Raw genomic sequence first — 18349 nt, 5'->3', positions numbered from 1 at the left:
CCTTTCAGCTGACTTGCATATGTGATCTCTCTGAAACAAGAGGCTTGATCTGCTCTTTCTGCTCCCAATCATCACAGTTCATGTGCTCTGCCTTGCAGCTGCAGCTCCATGTTTGAATGTTGGCGTGAGAAGAACATTTTAACCAAAGTGCCTGAATTCATCCAAACTTGAAAAGGAGAATATACCACCTTCATTTCTCTCAGAGAGATCATTCCTATTTTGAAGAGATCAGTCAGTCTCAGTGTGTCATTTGCATCTTCAAAGTGAAGTTTAACTTAAACTTGGAGAAATACAGTCGCTGCAAAAGAAAAAAAAAAGCTCTAAACATCATTAAGGACACCAACCACCCCGCTCATGTTCTGTTATGAAAAACAAGAGCATCAAATCACACAGCACCCGTCTCGGTACAGTTTTCTCACACATATTCACCTCACTTGTTGTGTATGAATCATTGTGTACAACGTCTATGTAGATCTGTAGTAGGGGTGTGATGATTGAAATTAGAAATCTAAAATAATAGAGAAGAATAAGCTTTATTTTTTAATTCAAAAAGAAGACAATCAACAAAATTTCAAAAAATAGGGCAGTTATATCACATTATCTTAATTACTAAATAATAAATAAATAAGTATAATAACAGTTGAAAAAATAACAGCAATAGTAGTAAAAAAATTATAAAATTGAAAGAGATGACCAGAGCATGAGTACTGCCTGTATTTATGGGGCCCATCGTGCAACAAACCTGTCTATTCTCATAAATTTCTTTGTATTTCTGACAAGCGTGGAAATAAAGTTGAACTATAACACCCTTTTATTCTCCTCCAAATCCCAGTATAGCCCTGCATGTAACGCACATTGTTGGTTGATGCAGCTACTGTTAGAACGCAAGCTTGTTGCAGAGAAGAAATTTGAAAAATGTCAACATCAGATATGTTGTATGTGCAAGTATAAAAGAAAACATGTTAACAATTGTGTTGGAGAAGCATGTTTCAGCCTTTAGCAGGTTCTGAAAGTCATGTAGCCTTGTTGTCAGCTTCCCTTTGCATTTGTGTTACGTGCAGAAACAGTCATGCTCTCCGGCTGTGGCTTTGAACTGAACGAAGGCAGAGATAAAGACATCAGATACTGTTTCAACTTGTGGCGCCTACCGCCTTGATATCCCCTGTCATGCACGTCTGCACACATAAATGATCCACACATATACATACAATCTCTCTACATACAAATAAATGCACTTTCTATAGAAGCAGAAACATGCACCACACACACACACACACACACATGTACATGCAAACATAAACTCATATCTTTGTCACTGCAGGTACATACATCATTACACACATGAACACACACACACTTGGCACATTGCCTGGGCCATGTGATGCCAATTAAGTTCAGAAACTAAAAGCGTTCCACCTGGGACTTCCACCACAACCCACAATATTAACCCTGTCTCGAGCTGAGACCAAACAGAGAGAGAGAGAGAGAGAGAGAGAGAGAGAGAGAGAGAGAGAGAGAGAGGCACACACACACACACACACACACACACACACACAGCTAAAGCCGCCTACAGAGTGGCATTAGTAACACTAACCATCTGAGACAGATCCACGTCCTGCAAACCAGCCATCAAACTAACCTCCCCAAACATTAACCTAGTTTCTCTCCGTCTCCAGACCCACACGCACCTCCCAAACAACATTCCTGTTCTCAACCGTATCCGTGACAGGGTATACGGAGGAATTGGCATCACCAGGAGAAAACAGATATGAAGTGAAAAGAACACGAACAGAGAGGAGGCCGAGGTATTTTGAGGTGAAGGGGTCAAAGGTTGTCAGTTAAAACCCTCCACAACCTGTTTTCTTTTTTTAAAATAGACAAAGTCTCGCCATTTATCATTGCCAGAAACTGTAAAAAAAAAAAATGAAATTAATGTCAGATTCTTTCTTTCAGATTTTTCCAAATTCAGTCTGTGGATTAGTCATGTGTGACAAACACTTCCATCAGAAAAATAGCCAAACATTTGAGCTTAAAATAGTGGTATTTCATAAAATTCCTTTATTCTACATTTAAAATAGATAGTTTGCACTAACCAGGTTGTGTAAAAAAAAAAAAAAAACTTTAAACTCTGCGCTTCTTGGTGCAACTTGGAAGAGTCATGTGACAGAAATTGAGTGAAACTTCAGCTAAAGTATAGGCGGTTTACACAGAGCAGCAAGGAGAGGACAAGAGTAACAATGGCAATAGTAATGTATGTATGGCATGTGTATCCTCCATATTTATTTTCAACATTGGAAACATCTCTGGACCATTTAGAAAGGTGTGTGTGTGTGTGTGTGTGTGTGTGTGTGTGTGTGTGTGTGTGTGTGTGTGTGTGTGTAAATATATATATATATATAAAATGAATCATAGAATTATATTAAGTTATTGTAAATATTGCTTTCTTTTATTGTTATTAGTTTTTTCTTAATTCCTTTAAAATGAATGATAGAATTATAATTAATTTATTGTAAACACTTTTTTTTTAAACTTCTGACGCTTGCTTTGGCAATATGTACAGTGTTATGTCATGCCAATAAAGCCAGTTGAATTGAACTGAAAATTGAATATATATATTTATATATATAGATATATATATATCCTAGCCGTGTTTGCCGTGTTTGAACTGCAGGAGGTATTTATTGCAGTGAAACAAGGACACAGATTAAAATGTGTAAAAAAATAAAAAAAAAATAAACATGCTTGTTTAATTTTGCGAGTTTCAAGGTCTAAATAGTTATAATAATTTGGATGAAGTGAACCTTTAAATAACTTGTTAGGATATACATTTTTGCAGGCAAGTGAAGCAGAGCAACCTTGTCTGGCCAAACGACACCATCTGGCAGGAAGCTGGGACAGCATGGTCAGCCAGGGAATGTGTGTGTGTGTGTGTCTGAAGTGTGTTTCTGCATAATAAAAACTGCTAAAGGTTCAATGTACCTACGATTGTGCCTGTAAGAGAAATAAGGGGACGTGTTGTTTCATGGGTACAAGCGTGTGTTTTTGTACGTGTGGGTGACAGAAAGCGATGCTGTGTGAAGAGGCTCTGGAAGCAGACACAGGACATCCAACTAAAAACACTTGTGTAATGATTTCCACATTCAACACTAAGAAGGGAAACTATTAACAGATCTCAACAGAGGCGTAAACTTTGGACTGGAAATTACCACATTCAGTTCATAGATGAAAGCTGACAACATACAGTACTCCTACTCATATTTTTATTGTATTATTGTGTACGTGTACACTGCAGAGTAACCTTGTAAGAATTTGCCTCCATTTTATGACACATCGTCCTCAGTGACAGCAGCGTTCCCTGAGAGAGTAAATGTCAAAGTGACATTGAGCGAGCATCAAGCCAGTCTGTGCAGTGTGTGTGTGTGTGTGTGTGTGTGTGTGTGTGTGTGTGTGTGTGTGTGTGTGTGACCTAGTCTGAGCGTCCCCTGGGACTGGAGCTGGCTGGCTGACTGTTCCCAAGCTGTCACCAGACATTGACTCAGAGCGCTACACACTCACCATCGACACACTGACTCACCGAGCTCCATCCATCCATCCATCCATCTCTCCATCACATTCATAAACACATTCGGAGGAACTCTGAATCCCGCACTGAACTGAAATAAATTGGTTTCAGCTCCCTCAACTGAATTATGTTAGAAAGCAATATTTTTAAAATCTCTTATTTGTTGCGCCTGGAATTGGATTTGTTTTCAGGAAATATTTGCTTATTGAACTCTGCAGCAGGAAGCATTTGGTCTTATTAAAGCTTCAATGATTTCACTGGCAGCATTGTGCATCCAAACCACGCTGCTGTTCCCTCTGCCTGCTTCTGCTAAATGATTGCTTGTTGTGCTCGTAACTCATAGATATCGACTGGCTGCTAACTGTAACACTCATCATTAACAGCACTCATTCTCAGATTCACTCCTCATAGAATTCCTTTACATTTTAAGGTCCTATAGTTCTGTTAGTGACTGTGAAGGACTCAGTAGTTTCAAGTTAAGTTTTTGTTAGACAAAAGGTTCAGGATGCTTCAACCCTGTGGAATCTTTGCAAGTTTTTGAATACTTTTTATTCTGTATAAATCCTCTTTTAAAAAAGTTTACCATGCCATGTTGGTATATTTTTTTCCGCACAACCTCACCTATATGACCTGATAGTTATTCTTTCACTTTGATTCACTGGATCAACATTTTTGACACATAAAAAGGGCATATATACATTTGAATTTGAAAATTATGTTACAATTGTGGTCAATGAAAAAAATTGAAATGTTGCAAATTAGGATAACATCTGTTTCTATATTTCTTATACTAAATATATTTTACCTTATCTCCGGTTTTACTTGTCCTGTCATCAACAAACAGAAACTTATATGTAATTTCAAACCCGAGCTTTAAAGGAAATTTTATGGCAGGACGCAATGCTGCTTTGATTTTACACTGTCATGAAGAAGTCATGTGATTTGATCATGCTGCCGTGATCGGTGACACCGGAGTTAAATAAACTAGTTTGTACACTGGGAAGGAAGTGATAAATAAACATTTCTTAATTTGTGAGTACCCTTTGAATCTGGGGTTCACCAATGTTTTTTTTATGTTTGCTAGGTAAGAGAAAATGAAACGAGTGGTGTAAAGCACTTTTACCAAGATCCAGACTGGTCTCCCCTCAAAAAACGTCAATATAAGGAGTTTCTACACGCAGCAAAAATATGACCCACATTTTTTTTACTACGTTGTTTATGTAACATACGTTTTTAACGTAAGTTATGTGGCTCACGTGACCCTCATAACTACTTTCAGCATTTACGTACATTTATTTACTGTTAAAGCTGTCTTTTATAACGCCTTACCAGGAAGTTATTTGCTCTAAACCTAGGTCAGTGGTTTTGTAGCTTAAATCCACCAAAACTGCAGCCTTTTCTACAACCGCGAACCGTACGTGAATGTATAATGACGTGTGCTATTTTTTGAACGCTCCGCTCTGTATAGTGAGCCACGAAACGTTCATATGTGTCGTTGGATGATATTGGTAACGGTCTATTCTGTCGTTTAGGTTGGAGATTTTGTAGTTCACATATTTTTTGTTTCATGCAAGGCAAATTCAATTTTAAATGAGGAACAAAAACTTTAAGTATATATCGTCAAAAAACACTATTGTTTACTACAGCGTACTCTTAACTTTAATACTTATCTGCTCTACTCTACTGCCCTTACTTTTTAACTACGCAATGTTTGACTTGTGCTTTTTATTATTTTATCTACGTTCTTATCCTGCTGTATTTTATTTTATCTTATTTCTATATTTATTTCTATTTCCCTGTTTTAATTGACTGTTTTTACTGTTTTCAATGGTGTCTTGCTGTTTTTAATGTGAATGTAAAGCACTTTGAATTACCTTGTGTTGAATTGTGCTATACAAATAAACTTTCAAATTTAGGATACTATATATTATAGATGATTCGATTCATTTATTTATTATTTTACATTATTTTGAGGCTGTTTTCATGCTTTATTTGATAGTGACAGAGAGAACGGAAGGGGGAGACATGCAGCAAGGGGACCTGGGCTTGGGACTGAACCCACTCAGCCTTAGGGGTATATGCTCTACCAGGACGCCCCAATGATTCTACTCATGTATCACACCATTATATGTCTTAGCTGGGTTTGGATGTGAGTACTTCTTCCACCTCTGCCTTAAACACCAGAACTCTCCAAAAAGCATGTGTACTTGTTTAAGTTAATTTGAGAATATGTCCTTTTCACTACTGCTGAACTTCTCTTTCTTTCTTTTCTGGTGTCATCTCTCCAATTCTTGGAAAGCTGCTGCATGAGGCCCACAGCATCATCAAACATGTCTAAAATGCCAGCCACAAGTGGATCACAGTCAAAGGCGGAGAGAAAAGCCGGCCATCATCCCCTCCTCAGTCTGCATCACACTGCCTTCCTGATCTCTCTGGGTGGTGCACGTGGACAGCATTCACAACAGTTTTTCACCTCTGTACACTTGGCTGACAACTGATTGACAGATTTCGGAAAGTTTTGATAAATTGTCTGCACCCAAATTCCACTGAGGCTGTTCAGCAGAGCAGTATACACTTTTGCCTTTGAGGTTGTTGTAGATAATCTTATAAGCAGTTTTTTAAAAATTTCCATTCAAAGTTTTTGGATTAAATTCTTTGCTTGGTGTGAAATGGCTTTTAGTCCCCACCTTTCAGAAGTTTCCCCTATAATTTCAGGTGAGAAACGACATATTTACCTTTTGCTTGGTGATGTTTACTTTCTATGGATGCAGGTCCTTGTAGCTCAAACTAATGGACTATTTGTATACTACTTAGCACTGGTTCAGTGTCTTATCATCCCAATTATGATAATGCAATTTATCTCTTCTTACTTCTATGCACACAGAGGACAGGAACAAACCAGGTAAATTCTGTGATTAATTTTCTACCAGTGGCAATAAATAAACCATAAAACTGACTAATCTCCCCAAAAAACTTGGTGTACCTTTTTTTAAAAGTGCCTTTCAGAGCGTAATCCCAGGCCTCCCGCTCTCCCAGAGATCTGTGTCGGTGTTGTTAAAACTCAGCAGACAGCACTGTACAAATATAGCTGAGTAACTAGGCCTACTGCAAATAGAACAGAACTGAATTTAATCAAATCAACACAGCATGCTCTATGTTCCAACATTCACCCTCTGGCAGCACCCCTCCTCCTGCTTCCTCTTCCTCTCTGCCTGCTCTCTGTCTGACTCTGTTTCTCTCTCTTGCCTCCTTGCAGACGGAGAAATGCACAAACACACATTTAAGCACAAAACATGACCTTATTACTGCACTTTTCCCCCTGTTTCCCCCCCCCCAAAACCCACTTACACTAACCTACTTCTGAATATAACCGTTTCTTTCCCCTCTCTCTGCCTCCTTTTCCTTCTTGTGCATTATCTGCTCCCCCTGTATGGAGATCTACCTGTCTAATAGCTGCATGCAGCTAAACACACACTCTTCCCCACATGCAGACACAGTGTGCACCTTCTGCCTCTCACAAATATATCATAGTTCCCATCAACTGAAAGTACCATGAGTCATCATTCTGAGCTTCATCACTGACCGGCTTTACGTAGGTTGCAATTATAACATGATAAATTGGTGCTATTGTCACAGTATTTAGACAACAGGGAGCATCAAGCTGGAAACAGAGCAGCAACAGGACGCTGGTGGCTGGCCTGCGTCTCCAGTAACACAAGAGGATAGTTTATGACAGACTTGTGGTAGTGGTAGTGTGTGTACGTGTGTGTGTGTGTGTGTGTGTGTGTGTGTGTGTGTGTGCGTGCATTTGCTCTGCAGCCTCAATTAAGCAGCAGTCAGTCAACCGTCTGACCGGCCAGCCAGCCAGCCAGCCAGCCGGGTCCAGACAGGGTGAAGCAGCCGGCTGGTAAGCAAACTGAACCACAGTGGCAGTGCAAACAGACCACAGTCAGACCACACCACCACCACCACACAGCAGCCTGCCATTTACAGCGCTGCATCGGGCTTTCTGCAGGCAGCGAAAGGGAGAGAAAAGAAAGGAAAGAAGTGAAGTAGGGAAGGGTAAAGGAGGGAGAGTGAATAAGAAAGGACACAAAGTAGGGAGGAGGGGAGAGAAAATAACAGAGGAAAAATCGGAGAAAGCCGTCAGGAAGGAGGCAGACATTTACACAGATCAATTTAAGCATAAAAAAAAAAATTAAGCTTTCCATCTTCATCCATCTGTCTGAAGCCTGCTATATTTACTACTGACGACTGAGTCATTCATCCGACATATGATTCACTGTGGAGAAACGATTTATTTTAATAGCCACCTACATGAAATGATAGATTTAACAGGTAACCAGAGATAGCACTCGGCTGTATGGGCATGCTACCACCACATGTAAACATTTTAGTCTTACATTCAAACGGTGCTTTTTAAAGGCCTACTTAGGTAACATTAAAGGCTGACAGAAATCCAAAATAAGTGGTTTAAATTTGGTTTATTTTGGATTTAAACATGTGCTCAGGGTTGTGTTTGTAGTCTTCAAGCATTTCTCTCTTTTAAATTACTACAAATCCAGCCTTTGAACATAACCTTACTCAACAGTGTGTCGTTCAGTTTACTCCATGTGTTTGCTGAGGACTTTAAATATTTAACATAATTATCCAATGTCCTTCTGTTTGAACATTTCTGTTTGTTTGTGGATTGAAACAAACTTTCCATTCTGTGAGGCTACCTGTCTGTAAGAGGGCAGGCAAGGCAGGTGGAAAAGCAAAGATTTCTGCTGAAAAATGTTATTATAGTGACATGGATGTCTTGGTTAAGGGAAAAGCCAAGTTGGTAACAGCCTCATATGCCCTCTATACGTACAGAATGTTGTCATCAGTCCATTAAATGGTCATAGTTTAGGAAAACTATACTAGATGGTCAAAATTAGGAAAAAAAGATTATGGTTTGGATTATGTTCCTTAGGTTACAGAATGTATGCATGTCGGGAACCTCACATGATCTAAATATGACTTATAAAGTTATTTTTTGTTTCACACTTTAAGTTATAAACGTGATGTGAACCTGCATCTCCTGCCTGCGGGGCAGTGATGTGTTCAGGGACCCATCAACCACCCCGACCTTCCTTCCTTGTGCAGATGCTGTCGGTCCTCATACTACATCATTTTCTCCTTCATTTCTGTAATAATTACTACGGCACTTGAAATCAACACCTAACATTAACCCTAATGTAGCAGTCCGTTTAACCCTCTGAACCACAAGGTGTTTCAGTGCGTTTTTTGCTCTTTCTACATTTTACTCAATGTGGTCTTGTATTTCACTGTACACAATATAATAATTCCTGCACCTCTATTGAATCAGCACAATCATGGCTGCAAGAATAACACACACACACAAAAAGATTTCATGTAATAAAATGAATATATAACACTTTTCTAAGTGCCCACAAGTGAAAAAAAATAATTGTGTCTCCACATGCTATACATATTGAACTATTTACATTCTTACAACCTTTCCTGTCCGCTCCTCTCTGCTCTGTGTAAACAGCCTGCTGTTATGTCTGATTTTCAGGGAATATTTGTCACGTGAGCGTTTGCCTCAGCAACATCAATCATGGCTTCAAAGTCATGCTGAGGAAAGCAGAATTTATTTTTTTAACAGGATCTAGTTATTCTAAGTGGTTTATTTTTGGCAAAATTTTCCATAAGACATGTAGAAGAAAGTGATTTGACAGAAAAATCAAACAGTAACAAAATATGTTTTTGTTACAGAAACTTTCAAAACCTATGATCCATCCAAGGGCTGAATTCTGATGATAATGTCTGTATTTATAGTTTCTTTCTATGATAAATGGAGTATTTTTTAAATAAAACACATTTCAGAGGGTTCAGAGGCTTTCTGAACCTGGTACAAGGTGGATCAGGCCTCTTTTAACTCAAACCCATGAGGCCGATAACCAATGATGATGTCCATTCAATCATTTGATAACATTCAAACCAGATACCCCTCCCATGCATCTCAATACAAAAGTTTAAAAAAAAAGTTGACCTAGTTGATGGCACTCAATAACAAGTCCTCAAAGTTATACAATTCACCTTGAATCTAACCTAACCTAACCTGAAACTAGACGAGAAGTCAGAAGATCAGTCCTCATTCTCTGGACACCGTGGATATCTGTTCAAAGTTTCATAGCAATCCACCTGGCAGTTATTAAGATATTTCATTCTCGACCTTGCGGTGGATCAGACAGACGCTGACATCCTGAAGCCTTGCCGCTAGCGTGGATAAAAGCCAGTGTGGACAGACTCAAATGGCTTTCTAACTGTTGGGATGTGGGCTTGGCAAACTAACACTGGGTAGCATATCACAGATGACAGCTGAAAACACTCAGAATCAGCATTTCAGCAATTGAGCAAAGCTAACATTTTACCGCCTGACAACCATGTGTTTATGAAGTCATACAAAAGACTCTGAAAGGCTCCCACAGACTGTAGCTGGAAAAAAAATACATTGAAGAAAAAATTATACTGATGTGAAAAACGTCTATAAATTCACACTGAATGGTTTTCCGCTGCATGAGCAGCAGTTTGTAACCTTGATCCCTGTGCTGCAACAGTCATGTAAATTTTTAATACGAACAACAAAAGCAACAAAAGAAAGCCAAGAGAATTATAATTCTGAAGCACAGGTTGGCAGGAATATATATTCGTGAGGCACACAGAGGAGCTGAGAGGATCTAACATTAGCATTACTGTGTTTAGGAGAGTAAATACAAGCAGACCATTATCTTGTCATTGGCACTCATTGTAATGCTGCTTTTAGGGGCGAAATAAATGCAGCTTGAACAGAAAAGAGGAGAGAGTAGGGGAAAAGAAATAGGAAAAAAGAGCAGTATAAACAAAAACAGAGACAGGTGACGACGAGAAAACCAAAAAGAAAATCGAGATATCGAGATGGATTCTTTTTTTTTCCAGGTGTATCAGAGGATAAAAAAAGAAACAGAGCGGGTTTCATGGCATGAAGAGGAAGCCAGACCACTATTGTAGTGAGTTAGCCCGAGGTGTTTTCATACTTGAGCTGGCGCTGATGGATAGAGGTCGTGAGCGGATGAATTAGTGATGAGGATCAGGATGAAAGTGCTTTCCTCAAACTACAGGGCCGACCAGACGAAGCCGGGGCACGTGGGATAGGTAGTGCCCGGGGTGGAGGCTGGAGTGATAGACGGGACAGGCCCGGCCGTGAACCCACGAACTGTCAGCACACATCACACATGCCAACAAAACTTCAGTACAATCTGTACACCTGTCAGTGTCAATGCAGGCTCATTTCAGTCCAATCTGGATTTCGGCATTTGCAGTTTATCACAGGTTTTCATTTCTTATACTATAATTTCCCTCGATTTTATGTCCAAAGTTTTCAGCTTGGCAGGTTGGTGCTGATGGCAGGAGAGAAAACAAGCCAACAAATTATCCAAGCTCCAAACAGGGATCAGTTTCATGCTTCTGTAACTGGCATCTTCCTGATCAATTAAAATTAAAACAATGAACTAGTTGTGGCACGTATGGAAGCATTGGAACTTCAAAGCAATTTTTGAGCATTAAAATTTTCTCAATTGTAGAACTTGTACATTCCTGCCTAAGAAACTTCCTAAGAAACTGTGCTGCCATCTCATTATTCCGCAGATGGGCTGTTTGGGTCAGACTTTCTGTGGTTTATGGCATTAAACAACAAATACTAGAAATCTTTTTGCTATGGAGACAAGAGGATATCATTATGAACCAGAGTATACAAAAGAAGAACATGTGCAGAGGGAGGCTGAATGGCTGAAAGAAAGAGAAGCTTCTGTGGAAACTGGAGGCAAACAAAGAGCACAAGACACCTGCTTCTAGAGAGGAATATAAAAGTCTTACAGTTGAGATGTATCAGTAAAGGAAAAGGATGTTTGACGGCAAAGTAAAGGGGTTAAAACACTCACCGGATACATTATTAGCTCGCAAGGTGTACCTAATAAAGTGGCCGGTGTGGTTCTTTGCTGCTGTAGCCCGTCTGCTTCATGGTTGGACGTGTTGTGCGTTCAGAGATGCTCTTCTGCACACCTTGGTTGTAGCAAGTGGTTATTTGAGTTACTGTTGCCCTTCTGTCATCTTCTCCTCTGACCTCTGGCATCAACAAGGAGAACTGCCGCTCACTGTATATTTTCTCTTTTTCGGACCATTCTCTTTAAACCCTAGAGATGGTTGTGTGTGAAAATCCCAGTAGATCAGCAGTTTGTGAAATACTTACACTTAAATCACATTTCTTCCCCATTCTGATGCTCGTTTTGATCTTCAGCAGCTCCTATTCACCACGTCTGCATGCTGAAATGCATTGAGTTGCTGCCATGTGATTGGCTGATTAGATAATGAGCGTTAAGGAGCAGTTGCACAGATGTACCTGATAAAGTGTTTGAGGCCACCTTGAAATACCCGGATCATCCGCTACACAACACCAAAAAAAACAGCAGTGGACGTTTCCTCTCTCTCCGTTACAGGACGGAGAGATTTAAAAGCTCCTACAGCCATCAGGATGTCTAATTCTTCAATAATTTACAGAAGAGCTAACTGAACTAACTGAATTTCCCCTCTGGGAAAAATAAAGTAATTTTGAATTTGAATTTTGGATTTGAGTGTATTCTAAATATAGTGTACTTAAACTGGAAAAGATTTTTTTAGGTGGGCCCGTTAGGTGTCCAAAATTAATTTACTACTTTTCTTCGGTATTTATGTAGATGTATTTATTGTTTAAACTGTCTTTTATAACTCCTGACCAGGAAGTTTTTTGCCCTAAACCCAGATCAGTGGTTTTTATCCTAAATTCAATGAAACTGCAGCCTTTTTTTTACAACAGCGAACTGTACATGTATTTATAATAACATGTGCTATATTTTACAATGCTCACTCTGTACCGCGAAACTGTCGTATTCTGTCGTTGGTTGGAGATCTTTTTGTAAAGCCTGGTGTGTCTCATATGTTAAATGCTGCCATGTGTATCCGTGTGTATATCATTTTGTGACTTCAGGTGTTATTTTTGATAAGAACTGTTTGGTGTACTCAGTTACACTTCCTGTGCTTCACAGAATAACTTCCAATATGGTGAGAACAGGTGATATCCACCTCCTCTATGATGAGTTCTCTCAGGGTTATTGTTAAATATCGGCAGCAACTGACAGGCTCTCACCTTGCTCATTGATAATGCTCAACTGCCGTCAAAGTCTGAGGTTTGCTGCTGACATTTTAGGCAGCTGAAAAGAAATTAGCTGTCAGACACTGAAAACATGTAAGGGGGAAGTTCTTTTGTCCTCACTCAGCAGACATCTGGAAACATAAGTAAAACATTAAAAAACACCACATCTGTGAAAAAAAAAAGAAGAGATGTCTTTGATTATTTTGATTAATTTTTAGTAGGGTTGTACAAGAATGCTTGTTTCACAAGTAAGATGATTTCAAAAAATAAGAATAAAAATTAGCAAACGAAGAATAAATAAATCAGATTTTCAGCATTATTAAGAAAAAAATCACACGTTCAGTCACATTTAAAAACAAAACAAGTGTTCAAGGTTCAAATCAGCAGAGTATGCCAAGATGCAATCATTTGACCAGAGAATAGATAAAAGCTGTTCTGATTATTAAAAAAAAGTCCTTGAATGCACACTGAAAATTGATGATGATTTGGGAAAAATAAAAAAGTTTGACTTGTCTTCTTAAAATATTCCATAATCAGTTTAACAGTTGAGAGTCACACTCTCTATTCACCTTTTTATTCACAGCATGTGTGTGTTTGAGTAGGAATAGTTTCATATAATATCCGTGCTAAACACAAAGATAAAATTAACTGAAAAATAAAGAAAAAAAATGGAGGGAGAGACGAGTAAGTAGAGGAATAAGAAAAACAGATGAAAAAGAAAGAAGATAGAGAAAGAAAAAGGAGATCTGTTTTATCCTCTGGCAGCCAGGAGACGAGGAGGAGGAGGAGGAGGAGGAGGAGGAGGAGGAGGAGGAGGAGGAGGAGGAGGAGGAGGAGGAGGAGGAGGAGTGTGCAGGCTGCAAATAGAGCCGGAGAGAAAGAGAGAGGAGAGAGAGAGGGCACTTGCTAAATGAATTTGGCTTTCAGCAATGGGGAGTCTACTCTACTGCTGTGCTGGAAATGTGTGTGTGTGTGTGTGTGTGTGTGTGTGTGTGTGTGTGTGTGTGTGTGTGTGTAGGCATATGTGCCTGCATTCTCATGTCCTCATAATGCACATGTATGGCTGCCAGCGTGTGTAGAGTGTGTGTTGCAATGCATGTGTGCATATGCAACTAAATGTGTGTGTCTGTATGCATGCGTGTGTATTTTTATGTGTGTATCTTAATATACAATGGTTTTTCAAGTATGTGTGTGAAAAACATTAGCGTGCATGTTTATGTGTCTCTTTTGGACAGGCGACTAAATAATGTTCCTAAATGCTGGTGTGTCAGGAAAAGACAAAGCGACGGTGTGTGTGTGTGTGTGTGTGTGTGTGTGTGTGTGTGTGTGTGTGCGTGTGTGTGTGTGTGTGTGTGTGTGTTTTAGGCGCACTGTCACCAGGATTGGAAGTGACAGGCAGGAAGTATCAGAGGCAGCTGGGTAACAGCCCACTAACCACACAGGGGAGGGCTCTACACTGAAAAACATTACCAGTGGGGGTAGAGAGACTACAGAGACACAAAGAGAGAGAGAGAGAGAGAGAGAGAGAGAGGGATATGGAGGGGGGAATAAAAAAATCTAGAAAAAAATCAAATAGGAAGAAAAAAAGAGGGACAGAGGAAATTTGTTTTGCTGTTATTAAACCCAGTCAAATTAAAGGGGTTAAAGGAGTAGGAAACTAAAATGGTCATGCAATATCCAATTATACTGCAAGTCACACTGCTTTTCTTAGCTGCATATGTTGTGTTTAAACAGTAAACTTTCATGATATTACGATTTGTATGTGATTAATTATCACATACATACAAAAAAGGGAAAAGTTATTATTTTAGAAAATGAGGAGGAGATTAGAACACCTGTGCTCCTCAAACATATCTGACAACCCACGCTGTGCTAGATGCTACTGGCAGAAAGATTAACTATTGTTGGTCAAGAAATAGCTCCGATGTATCTGCATCTCTCTTAGCTCGTCGCAGAGTACCGATCAAATGGGAGTCCCCTCAGCCCCTTTCATCTGCTACCTGGCTTAAGGAACTGATATTTTTTCTCAAACTAGAGCAGATAAAATTCACTCCCAGGGGTTCTGTAGGCCACTTTTATAAGAAATGGCAATGTCTGATTGACTACTTTAATAACCTTCAAATACCCGTCCCGGAGGAGGAGACTATTGTGTAAGGATCCACTTGGCAGTATTTATGGAGGAAACCCTTTTTTGGATTTTTATTTTATTTGCCGACTATTTAAATAAGGCAAAGGGTGGTTACACCAAATATTGATTTGATTTAGATTTTTCTTCTGTTCACTCACTTTGCATTTTCTTAATTGTTTAAATTGTTAAATTGTGTCCTTTTTTCACACCTGCCTAAAACTTTTGTACAGTAACTACTGTATATATATGAATGAATATATATATATATAATTCTCTTTTCTTATGGTGCTTTTAATATTTACTTTTTATTATTATTTTGTAGTATTATTATTATTATTATTATATATTTTATTTTTATGGAATCAATATTAATGTATGCTAAACTGATGACTGTTACTTCAAGGTGTTTGTTATATAAAAAAAGCAAAATGAAAGGAAGGATATTATTTCAACTGTACATTGACATATTTGTCCTCAAGATAAAAAATAGCTCCAATGCTTTCTCTTTTTTGCTTCTGTATAAGATAAACAAACGTGCATGTAAAGTCAGTTTTAAGAGGTGCTGGTAGGTGATTTCCATCCTATCATGTTAATATTCCTCTGTGTCCATTATAGGATGACATATTTATCTATAAAAAGCGACCTGTTGTCATTATGATTCTTGCTTTTGTTGCATTTCTCTCCTGTCCCAGTCATGTAATGAACAGTGAAGTTGACTCCCATTCAGCAGAAATCCCAACGGAATCCACCAAACAATGTCAGCCTCTACTTTGAAGACAGTTAGATGCTGTTTTTCATCTCTATGCTAAGTTATCCTGGGCTAAACATGCTCTGGCTCCAGCTTCAAACTACAAATTCAACAAATAAGTGTACTTCTCAAAATGTCCCAAACTGTTCCTTCACATGCTGGGTTCATAGAAGAGGATGGTGGAAAAGATTTTCTGAGCCAATGTCCGAGATAAAAAGAAAGAAAAGGGAAGCGACGAGGCATTGGTGGAGGGAAGCAAAGTCATTAGGCAGCAGAACAAGAAAGATTCGGAGCCAGGAACAAGCGACAGAGATAGACGGTGAGTAATAGAGATAAGGCGAGAGCCATTATGAGTCAAACATGAAGACGGGATGGGAGATGAAAGACAAAACTAAAAAGAAGGAGTGGGAGAGACGGGGTGAGATGATGAAGAGAATAACAAATGAGCAAAGAGGAGCGGGAACAGAGAGCAGAGACAGGAGGTTAGAGCAAATTATTTTTAAAAAGATGAAAATATCAGAGAAAGAGAAAGAGGGAAACGAGGAAGGTCAGCGAAGGAGAGGACAGACAGAGAGGATGAGAAGAGAGACAGAGAGGTTGTTTGTATCTCATATGGCGCCATTAAAGTTTGAATAGTTCTCATCTCTCTTTCTGTTTCCTGCTGCCTGCTGGAGATCCCAGCTGCAGCACACACACACACACACACACACACACACACTTGTGTAAGCCTCACAAAGACATAAACACACAATGAGCAGAACATGACACAAGTGTGTGTGTGTGTGTGTGTGTGTGTGTGTGTGTGTGTGTGTGTGTGTGTGTGTGTGTGTGTGTGTTCAATGGGTAGCTGCACAGAGAGAAGACAAGATTAGAAAAGCAGGCCAAGAGACAGTTTCCCATGGTGCATCTCTGGAAGCATCTGTATTAGACCGAGTTGTGTCAACACTGACTGCTCCTCCAGCTGAGGCTGAGAGAGAAGGAGAGAGACACAGAGACAGACAGAGAGAGAGAGAGACAGAGAGAGAGAGAGACAGAGAGAGAGAGAGAGAGAGAGCAAAATGTGTGTGTTTGCTTTTCTCCATTTCTGTGCGGTGCCTGACAGACACAGGGAACGACAGATCACTCTGAGAGCAGAGGAGGGAAAAAAGGAGGGGTGAAGATAAATAGAGGGAGCCTTTGAAGAGAGAAAGACAGAAAATGTATCTATAAAAGAGTCTCAAAGTGGCAGGAATGGGTGAGACAGAGAGAGAAAAGAGTGACAGTGATGGATGGGAGAGATAGATGGATGGATGGAGGGGATAGATGAAGGGACGTGAGGCGGGTTAGAGGATGGAGAGGCGGCAGACGGAGATTGACAGCCTCCTTTCCCGGGGACGGATGAATAAACCGGCGGCAGCGACGGATGGAGAGAGAGAAAAGATGGAGAAAAAAGGAGTGATGGAGGGATGGAGGAGGGGAGGTAATGAGAGATAGAGTACGTCTCCGTAATCAAGCCATAAAGGAGAGCGGGAGCGAGGGAGCGAGGTGGAAAAGACGAGTGGGCTCTGAATGAGTCAATCATGATTAATCAAGACGCTTCTCGCTCTCCGTCGCTCTCTCCCTCGCTGTCTCTCTCTTTTTTTCTTCTCAGACTCATCATCATCATCATCATACACACACACACACACACACACACACGCTTATGTTCTCCGCATTCCTATCAGGACTGTGTACACATGCATTTATGTATTTTCTGGCAGTTTTTCAGCCGTGTGATCCTTCAATCAGCCCGCTCACACTGAATGCATTATAATATAACGATTATATATAATATAATAGTAGCTGGGTTCTGACCTCTTCACCCCCTACATGGAAGCTCAGCACAGCAGGATGTGAGTAGTGTGAATAATACCCCCTTTTCCCACCAAAACAACCTAATTTTTGCAGGTTTTTATACTAAAAGTAGCCAATATAGACTCCTTTCCCATTGCCAGTACATGATTAGACCTTTTTTTTCTGGTTAGTCATGTTTGACATCACAAATGTGCTTGAAAACAGTGACAATGTTACTGTGGTTACGTCTTGTTTATTTCTATTCTCAGTCTCTCAAACTTGATGGTGACTCAATTGGAAAGATGTTTGAGCGCTGCTTGGACAAAGGGGGACAGAATTTGTGCCTGAGACATTAACCGTGTTTCCATTAAACTCAAAGTGAATTTTAAAGCACAATTTTGAAACGTCACATTCAAGAAAATGTGAATTAGGGACGTTTCCATCGACTGGTTTAGAGCGGAAAAAACAAAGCTGCATAAACGTACTTTTGTTAGTCAGCAGATGGCAGTGTAATGTATTGCTGTAGGCTATTCTGTCAGTAAATAGTAGAAGAAGAAGAAATTGCCTAAGAGAGAAAAAAACAACAAGGATGAGGTTGCTAATTAGACAACTTTGGCCACCCATGAGAGAAATGGAGAGAAGTCTTCGGGAACTGGATTCAATCGGGCAACTTTCATGTTCATTGTTATTTAATGTCAAATTGGAAACAGCTGTTTGGACATGTGAGTTAAATGTTCTCTAAACATTAACAATTTTTCGAAAAAGATAATACCACCTCAAGCGATCATAAAAACTTTGATGCACATTTTTGAACGTTTTATCAACTTTTCGTGTTTCCATCAAGCTCTTCTCATGCGACTCTTCAAAATGTGCATAGATATTCGT

Source organism: Centropristis striata, chromosome 9 (assembly GCF_030273125.1).
Source record: "Centropristis striata isolate RG_2023a ecotype Rhode Island chromosome 9, C.striata_1.0, whole genome shotgun sequence".
NCBI lineage: Eukaryota > Metazoa > Chordata > Actinopteri > Perciformes > Serranidae > Centropristis > Centropristis striata.
The sequence above is the reverse complement of the archived record's forward strand: the minus strand, read 5'-3'. Positions refer to the sequence as shown.